An 8,667-nucleotide genomic window follows, 5' to 3' on the forward strand; every position below is an offset into this window, starting at 1 on the left:
ATCAATGCTTGTTTTAATTGTCTTTCTTTCTTCTTTGCTCGAGGGCGAGCAAAACTTAAGTTTGGGGGTATTCGATAAGTTTTATTTTTATGTGATTTTTATCACTCTGTTATTTATGAAAAGTGTCATTTTTTCTTCGATTCTATTGATTTTATTTTATTTTTACATATTTGATTTATTTTATTGGATTTTGAATGAATGAAAAGATTTAGTGCAAAAAGGAAGCATTTTGATACAAAAGAAGAGACTACAAATACAGACCAATGAGAGGCAGCGACATATGAAGAGAGCTGATAAGATTTGGGTTAGGAGCCATGTATCGTGGGCAGCAAAGAGATTTTTCCCACCCAAAGGCGAGACTTACCTCTCGGTAGGCGAGAAGACTCGCGACCAGAAGGCGCAAAGATTTGGAGAAAATGCTCTAGGCAGTAAGATTAGGCGACTAGTTTAAACGACCAACTTAAAATACCAACCTAAATGACATCATGGGCAACAACTAGAAAATGCAAGAGGAGTCTTTCATCCCGGTCGGGAGTCTTTCCACTCGGTAGGAGAGGAAAGGGCCGTGTGGTCCTTGTGACCTCCACGCTTGTTCATTTGTGACCTCTACGCCCGTTCAGTTGTAACCTCCCACCAGTTATATTCAGTGCACACGACATCTACTCGGTGGGATAATTCCTCTAGACCGGGATCAATCTGCTGTTGACCACCAAATCCGAGTTCTGCAAAGAATTTGTTGGCGACCAAATCCTCCCGAACTCCGCAAATCAAGCTACATATCACTGAATCTTCCATTTTAGATAATTCTAATATTTTGGGGATAATTTCCTTTTATGTTAACATTTATTTTTAGAAATTATTTTCCAGATTTTTATGTTAGATTGTAGCCGCATTTATTTTATTTCCAGATTTGAGTTTTAACATCTATTTAATCCCATCTTGTGGGATGAATAGGGGGTCCTTGGTTTTTGAGTTTTGAGTTTTTAATTTTAAAGAATCTAACTTTAAGTTTCGATAGTTCAGAATTTATTATTTGAGTTTCTTTCAATGAGGCAGATCTAAAAAAGTAGAGGCGAGAGCCATATGCTTCATCAATTGACTCCAACGAAGAATACTAGTTTTATTATTTTTCTTTTTAATTTCATTATGAACTAATTCTATTTTTTAGAGTTTTGATGTAGCCTAGCATTGAACACACAATTTATATTCCAAGTTATTTTATTTTCAATATTTACATGATTGAGTATTTATTTATTATACTTAATGCTTACAATTTTCTAGTTAATTATTGTTTGATCTTTTGGAATGCAATGAGATCGAGAGGTGATTTGTAATTAAAGCTCTACAATTAAACACCATTAGTTGAGCAAAATCAAATATGCTTTACCGCGACTAGTGTGATTTTCAAGAAAAGTCCAAAAAACTTAATGAGTCTCCAATTAGTTAAATTCGCGTAGAGATATGGAGTTATTAGTTGGAGATATTTTTGGTATTGTTCGAGAGAAAATATTGAATGGTTGAGAGATTTTTATCGTCAACTTGGGATAATTGGAATTCTATAACAAGGAAGAATAAATTATGTGTGATTTGCTAAGTGAAGTCAAATGTTCTAGATCTATTCTTATTATTTTTAAAATCTAAATTTTATTGTTCTTTTCTTCAGTTTAATTTAGATAAACCATTCTTCAAATTTCAGTTTTCCAAATAGTAATTAAGTTAGTCATTTTCAATACTCAATAGTATAATTATTCCATGTGGGTTCGATATCCGTTTTTTTTTAAATATTTTACTACTTGTTACAATTTTATGCACTTACAAATATGTTTTTATGCGAACAATTGCCTCAATCATAGCAATGTATTCATCTTCAATTGTCGATAAGGTAACCACAAGTTGCAGATTTGCCTTCCAACTGATGACTCATCCAAAGGCTGTAAACACAAAACCAGTTAAAGATTTTCTGGTGTCTATGTTTCCTGTATAATCTGAGTCAACAAAGCCTTTTAACTCACTTCCTTTTTGTACATTTCCACCAAACTTCAGTCCCACGAAGTTTGAACTAGATAGATACTGAAATACCCACTTGATAGAATGCCTATAAGGTTTTCCAGGGTTGCTCATAAATCTGCTGACTATGCTAACAACACAAGTCAAATTTGGTCTAGAGCAGATCATTGCATGCATTATACTTCCCACCATGCTAGCATATGGCATTTTCTACATGAACTCTATTTCTTCATCTGTTTGAGGTGCTTGAGTGACTGACAGTTTTGAGTCTTGCCCCATGGGAGTTGTAACACCTCGCTTAATTAACCATCAGGATTAACCCTTAAACACTCTAGATTAGATTTTTAATTTTGGAATATTACTTACATTAAGGTGGATAATGAGGTTAGCCTTAAACTTGGTACTTAGTACCATTAAGCTAAGGATTAGATAAGCAAGCCCATTAGTGAATTTGGTGAGGCTTTTAAGACCTTAGAACATTCATGGGTCTAGCCCAAGAAGCCTTGAAAACCAAGTCCATAGGGAATTCAAGACTTGGTAGCTAGCCTTGGCCCAAGCTTAAGGAAGGCATAAGGCCTTTGGGCTAAAGTTGGTGTAGAATGGACTCATGGCCCAATTAGGCCAAGTCAGACCCTTTCAAGCCCATCTTAGTGGAATTTGAGATTTCTTTTCAATCCTAAAAATCTGGAAATGGGACCCCTCTCATTCAAGCCCAAGAGCCCATAAGACATGAACCCTCACACTTGGCCCTTTTAAAGCCCTCAAGGCCCAAAGCCATGTTTGGGTTTATTTCACCATTCAAGACCAAAAGCCCAATACACCATACCATTGGTTCCCTTAAACCCAAATCATACCCTAAGTACCCAAATTAAGTTTTAAAAATTGACTAAGACCATTAACCATCATATTTGAGGTTAGTGAATTTTAAGCTATGCTTTGAAGCTTAATTTTGTTTAATCTTTTCTTAAACCTTTTAATTCGAATTTTCTTGAACTATTACTTCATTGCATCATAAATAGACCTTTCTAATACCCTAACTAAACCTCCCCACATGTCATTAAGGAAAATGACATATCAAACCCAAACCTTGCATGAACTGGCTTTGTGTATTGTCCTTTGTATGCTTGGACTGTTTTGCCCTTAGATCCAACATTTTTGTGGTTTGTCCCCAAGGATAATATGGTCCTTAAACACCTCATGAGACTCCTCCAAACCTAGTTTGAGCCTTGGATGAAATTGGTTACACAAACCAACTCAAATGACCAAATTGAGTGCACCTTGGTCTAGTTTGTGTAAGAACCGATGGAGTTGGAATTTAACCAACCCACTACCATGCCACCTCCTTCACCACCCAATCTACAAGAGGTCCGATGACCATCATGAAGAAATTGACTCTGTTTTTTCCACCCAAAACCATCCAAAACTGAAGTCTAAAATCTGCCAAATAAAACCACCTGAATTCGCCGGTTTGCAAGGGTGGTTTGAGTGATTTGCTGCCATCTAAATGATGCCCCACAACCTAGACAACTCAACAGAATCAATTTAGCTACAGTGGAGAGAATCATGGTGGTTTCAGGCCATTATTCTCCCTGCACAAGATGACATAAGCCCATGGAAGCAATCTGAAAAATTTTCAAACTTGTGCACCTCCCATTTCACCCAATCACCTTGCACCAAGGCCAACGTCTCCACCCCTCTTAAACCCTATAAATACCTCCGTCACCTCCTCATATCCTCCACACCTCAGCTCCAAGCTTCCTCTTGAGCCTTGAGAGCACTTTTTCCTCTAAGAGATCGAAAGAGTGAAACCGAGTAAGTTCTTAGTGAGTTTTTGAGTGTAAGACTATATTGAGTGCTTGAAAGGCCATGCAATTTGTAAGTTTTCTTAATTTTGATCTTATTTAGCATTTCAAGTTTTGTTTCCAAGTGTTGGTACAAAATTTGGTTGAGTTTGGAGAAGGTTATCATGCTTAGTTCAAAACCGGGTCAATTAAGAGATAGTTTGAATGATTAAATGATTTTAAGTGGGAATTTAGCTATGGCATGTCTTAAGCATAATTTGATATGATTTATCATTGTCTTAACATGATTATGAAAGGTTTAAATTGTGGTTAGAATCATGCCATGATAGGTTTTGAATCTATCTTGTTTTGATCATTAAGCATGTATAAGTTTTGAACATATTGGTAATTAAGGATTTCTTAGCCATGATTAAGTGTTGAGATGAACTTGATTATCTAATAATTTGACTTCATTATGTCATTAAAGATGTTAGTGATCATTTGTGATTAAAGAAAATCTCATATGCATGCATTCATAGGAATCAATAGTTGAAAATACACTTAGGCATCAACTAGGATGTATGCCATGGGTTGGGATTTTTTTGGTAAGTTTCACTTTGATTTTTAAAAATCCAACGGAATAGATGGTTTTAGAATGCCAAAAATATGAAGTCCATGAAATTTGATTAAATTTGGAGTTTGTTTGCAATTAGTGAAAATTTAGGGCTTAAAAGGTAATTTTTGAAAGCCTACGGGTATTTTTGTAAATACCCAATTTTTGAAGTCTTTGTTTGTGAACCTTATCCATAGAAGTATTAATTATAACTTAGTACACACTTGATTTACACAACTACAACATTATTTTCAAATTACTCATGAAGTTTGTAAGTTGGCCTATAACTTATACCTTGATAGATTATTTATGAATTATTGATAAATGTTTCATAAACAATTCTACTTACAACCGGGTTAGGGAACCTCGACTTCACCGTGTCCTACGTGGCACATTTCAAAAATTTTGTCGTTCTAATTTAATTAAAAAACGGTTGAATCCCCTCCATCATCCCCTTCATCTCAATCGAAACCCTCAACCCCCTCCATCTCACCCGAAACCTTCATCCCCCTCCATCTCAGTCGAAACCCTCATCCCCAACGTCTTCGATTCTCTTTGTCTTCTCCATTCCCAACGTCTTCCCCACGAAGCAAACCTCTTCGTCTTCTCCATTTCAAAGAGTCTCTTCGTTTTCGATTTCGCTCCCAAGAGCCACGAACCCAGCAACCCACGAACCCACCCGTCAGCTTCATCTTTGTGTGTCTTCGTCTTCTCCACGAAGTGGGTCTTCATCTTCAATTTCACTCCCAAGATCCACGAAACCACCCGTCAGCTTCGTCTTCGTGTGTCTTCGTCTTCTCTACGAAGTGGGTCTCCATCTTCGATTTCACTCCTAAGAGCCACGAACCCCTTTCATCTTCCCACAGAGCACCGAGCGAAACCCTAACCCTCAAAAATCAGGTTTGTTTTCTCCTTTTTATGTGTTTTTATTTTAGTTTTCAACATACACTCTATCAGTATGGTATAAAGGACTTAGCAATCTATTTTTGAATATTAGTTCTCGGTATCAAATTTTCATCTCTTGCTCTGTATTAACTTGTTTGGGTTATTTGTTGGAGTTCCCCTCCTCTGTTATATTATTCTTTAGTTAATATAATTATTATCATTTTATCATCCACACCATTGTCATCCTTTCCATTGTTGTCATCACTAGTTACTATCTAACAAAAAATAAAGAATTACTTCCTTCTTTAGAGATATGAAAACGGCAAAAAATATATGCTTGGTTTGAGATCTCCCTTTTGGAATTTACATATGCCAGAGCCTATTATTTGCCTTACCTCTCTAAGCGAGTATAGATATGACAGTTTTTGTAATAGGTTGCCTAAGAGAACTGGAATCGCTGAGCTGTGTAATTTTAAGCCATTAATGAATTCATATTGGACCTCTTCTTTGCCAAATTCATTGTTGGATTAGATAGACATCACTTCTTTGCATACAATCTACACTCTATATACTAAATTGAGGTCACAGCTATGATATGTTTTCCTAAAATAATGCGTGAATACATATTATATATATATATATATATATATATATATGTATAACATGAGATCATGCATATGCTTGTCTTAGAGAGTTGGACGTGCTAAAAAAATTCATGCCAACGATTGAGTATGTTGTAATTCTTAAGCAGTGTCTAGTTCGAATTTATAGTCTCCCTAATTTTTCCTTTAGTAACTCATGATCCATATCGCATAATTTGCCTTTGGGTGTGACTCAACCTAAAGGAGAATTTCTTTACTGCTTTTCCTGATACGGCACTAATAGAACACTGAGTGTTTGTCACCGACTAAAATAATTGTCGTTCCTGTGGAAATAAGTGTTTTTTTCAAAGGAAATGGCATTGAGAATTTGCTTGGTGATGCCAAATTATCTCTCATCTTGCATTGAAAAACTTTGCTTTTCTTATGATTGGACTTGTGCTTGTAGTAAAGGTTAAGACCAAGATTCCTGCTTAAGACAGTATCTTGAAGCATTGAACCACTATTAGTATAGATGGTAAACAGGTATTATAGATTCCATTTTCTGTGAAAATTGAATAGACATAGCAGTGTTGTGAAAATTGAATAATCTTAAAGTGATTTGAGATGGTTCTCTGTTTTTTCTTTTGACACTGAGAGTTGGCACCTTTAATTTTTTCCGTATATTAACTGGCATTTATAGGCTTAATATCACTTACATTTATAGAAGTGTCTCAACAAAAGACGTTGAACGTTTTTATCGTTAGTACTAGTTCCCCTTTTTCAGTATATTTACTTTCTTAAATTTGAGTAATGCTCTTAGCATTTTTGCTACAGTTGATCCATATTGCATAATTTGCCTTTGGGTGTGGCTCAACCTTGAAGGATAATTTCTTCACTGCTTCTCCTGATACGGCACTAATAGAACACAGTGTCTATCGACTACTAGACACCTCTCTGAGAGGTGTCTAGTAGTCTGCTACTTGTCATTTTAGGCTTCGTCTTACCTTTTATTTTCCTAACAAATTGACATTAATTGACATTAATTTCTAATTTGCTTTATTAATTTACCTCAATGTCTAATTTGTTTTATTATGCCTACAGACAAACACCATGCGAAGTGTACGACATCGGCCAACTCCTTCTACTCTCGACCAATTAGTGTTCCATAATGCTCAGGCTCATCAACTATTCACTGAAAATTTTTCCAAGCTCACTCCCATTATTGAGCATGAGGTCAATCTAGGTGAGCTTGAAGAGACTATACTGCCACATATCTTTCGGTCTCGCCAGTAGGTATCATTAACCACTAGTCTCCCCCCTCCGTCTATGGAGTTGCTCCGGGAGTTTTACTCCAACATTCATGCCATCTCCCCTGATGGTTCCTTTGACGTCACTCTTCGGAATATCCAAATCCGAGTTAGTCTGGGCATGTTAGCTGATTTGCTTAACGCCCCTCGTGTTACTGAGGCCCCATATTCGTATGCCATCACCTTTGGTCCTAGCAACCCTGTTATCTACGCCCGCTTGTGTGGATATGAGAATACTTGGGATGGTTGGACACCCATTCCTACCAATAAGTTCTCCTCTGACTATCTCCTTCTTAGTAGGGTTATCCTTACTAACCTTTACCCAACCAACCATCATAGTGATGTCGGCCTTGACAGAGCCACCTTGCTTTATGCTCTGATCGATGACGTTCCCATCGATCTGGGAAGTCATCTTTGCAAGATCATTTTAGAGGCTCATTAGTCCAATAAAATTCGGACGGTATTGCCATTTGCGAGTCTTGTCACTCGCATTGCTTTGTTTCACTATGTTCCTATTCCAGAGACAAAGCCTAGAATCCCTTTGAAGACTGCAATTGGTCGTCAGACCATTCAGCTCAGTCGTGCACACATAAGCCGATTCCCTTTTGATGATGAGGATCCTGCACCCAGTTCACAGCCTTCCCGTGCAACGCCATCAGGTTCTCAGCCATTTAGCTCAAGACCATCCACCCTTGCACCAGATCAGAATCAGCCGGGAATACAAATGGTGTTTGATTGTTTGAGCCGGATCCAGGCTTGGCTTGACCACATCGATAGTCGTCTTGATCACATCGTTGCTGGTCTTGAGCACATCGATAGTCGGCTCGATAATTTGGAAGGCCATCTACATCGCATTGAGGATCATCTAGATACTCGCATTGATAGCATGGATGCTCGTGTAGATGGCTTACATACTCATCTTGAGCGCATGGATACTCGATGTGAGAGTTTGGTATATCGTTTCGATATCATGGGTGGTCGATTTGATATGCTCCAAAACACGGTCCTACGACACTTAAATTAAATGGAGGAAGTTTTACTAACAGACTGCTCTAAGGATGATGATGGGAATGTAAGTACCGTTGGGCACGCTGCACAACCTCCTCCAGATGCTGGTCATTGATGTTTTTATTTATTTATCTATCATAGGATACAGGTGGGTGGGATATGTTGTACAGGTCATGAAAATTGTATTTTTCTTTTTACTATCTTCTATGTAAGTACCCCTTGAAGAAATTCAAGTTATTTAGATTTGCAAAATCATTAACACTGTTGATGGTTATATCTCATGTCTATTTTACAACAACTTTTTTATCATGTGAGAGTGAGCTCATTTTGCTCCAAATTATTGTATTTCTTCAATTTGCCTCCACAAGCCCTTGCCCCTTCTGAAAAATCTAATACTAATGGTAATTGTAAAGTTAACTATGATAGTATCAAGAAACAACACATAATATAAATGAAAAGAAACAACACATGGAGGGGAGGGAGAT

Source organism: Juglans regia, chromosome 2, assembly GCF_001411555.2.
Source record: "Juglans regia cultivar Chandler chromosome 2, Walnut 2.0, whole genome shotgun sequence".
Lineage (NCBI taxonomy): Eukaryota > Viridiplantae > Streptophyta > Magnoliopsida > Fagales > Juglandaceae > Juglans > Juglans regia.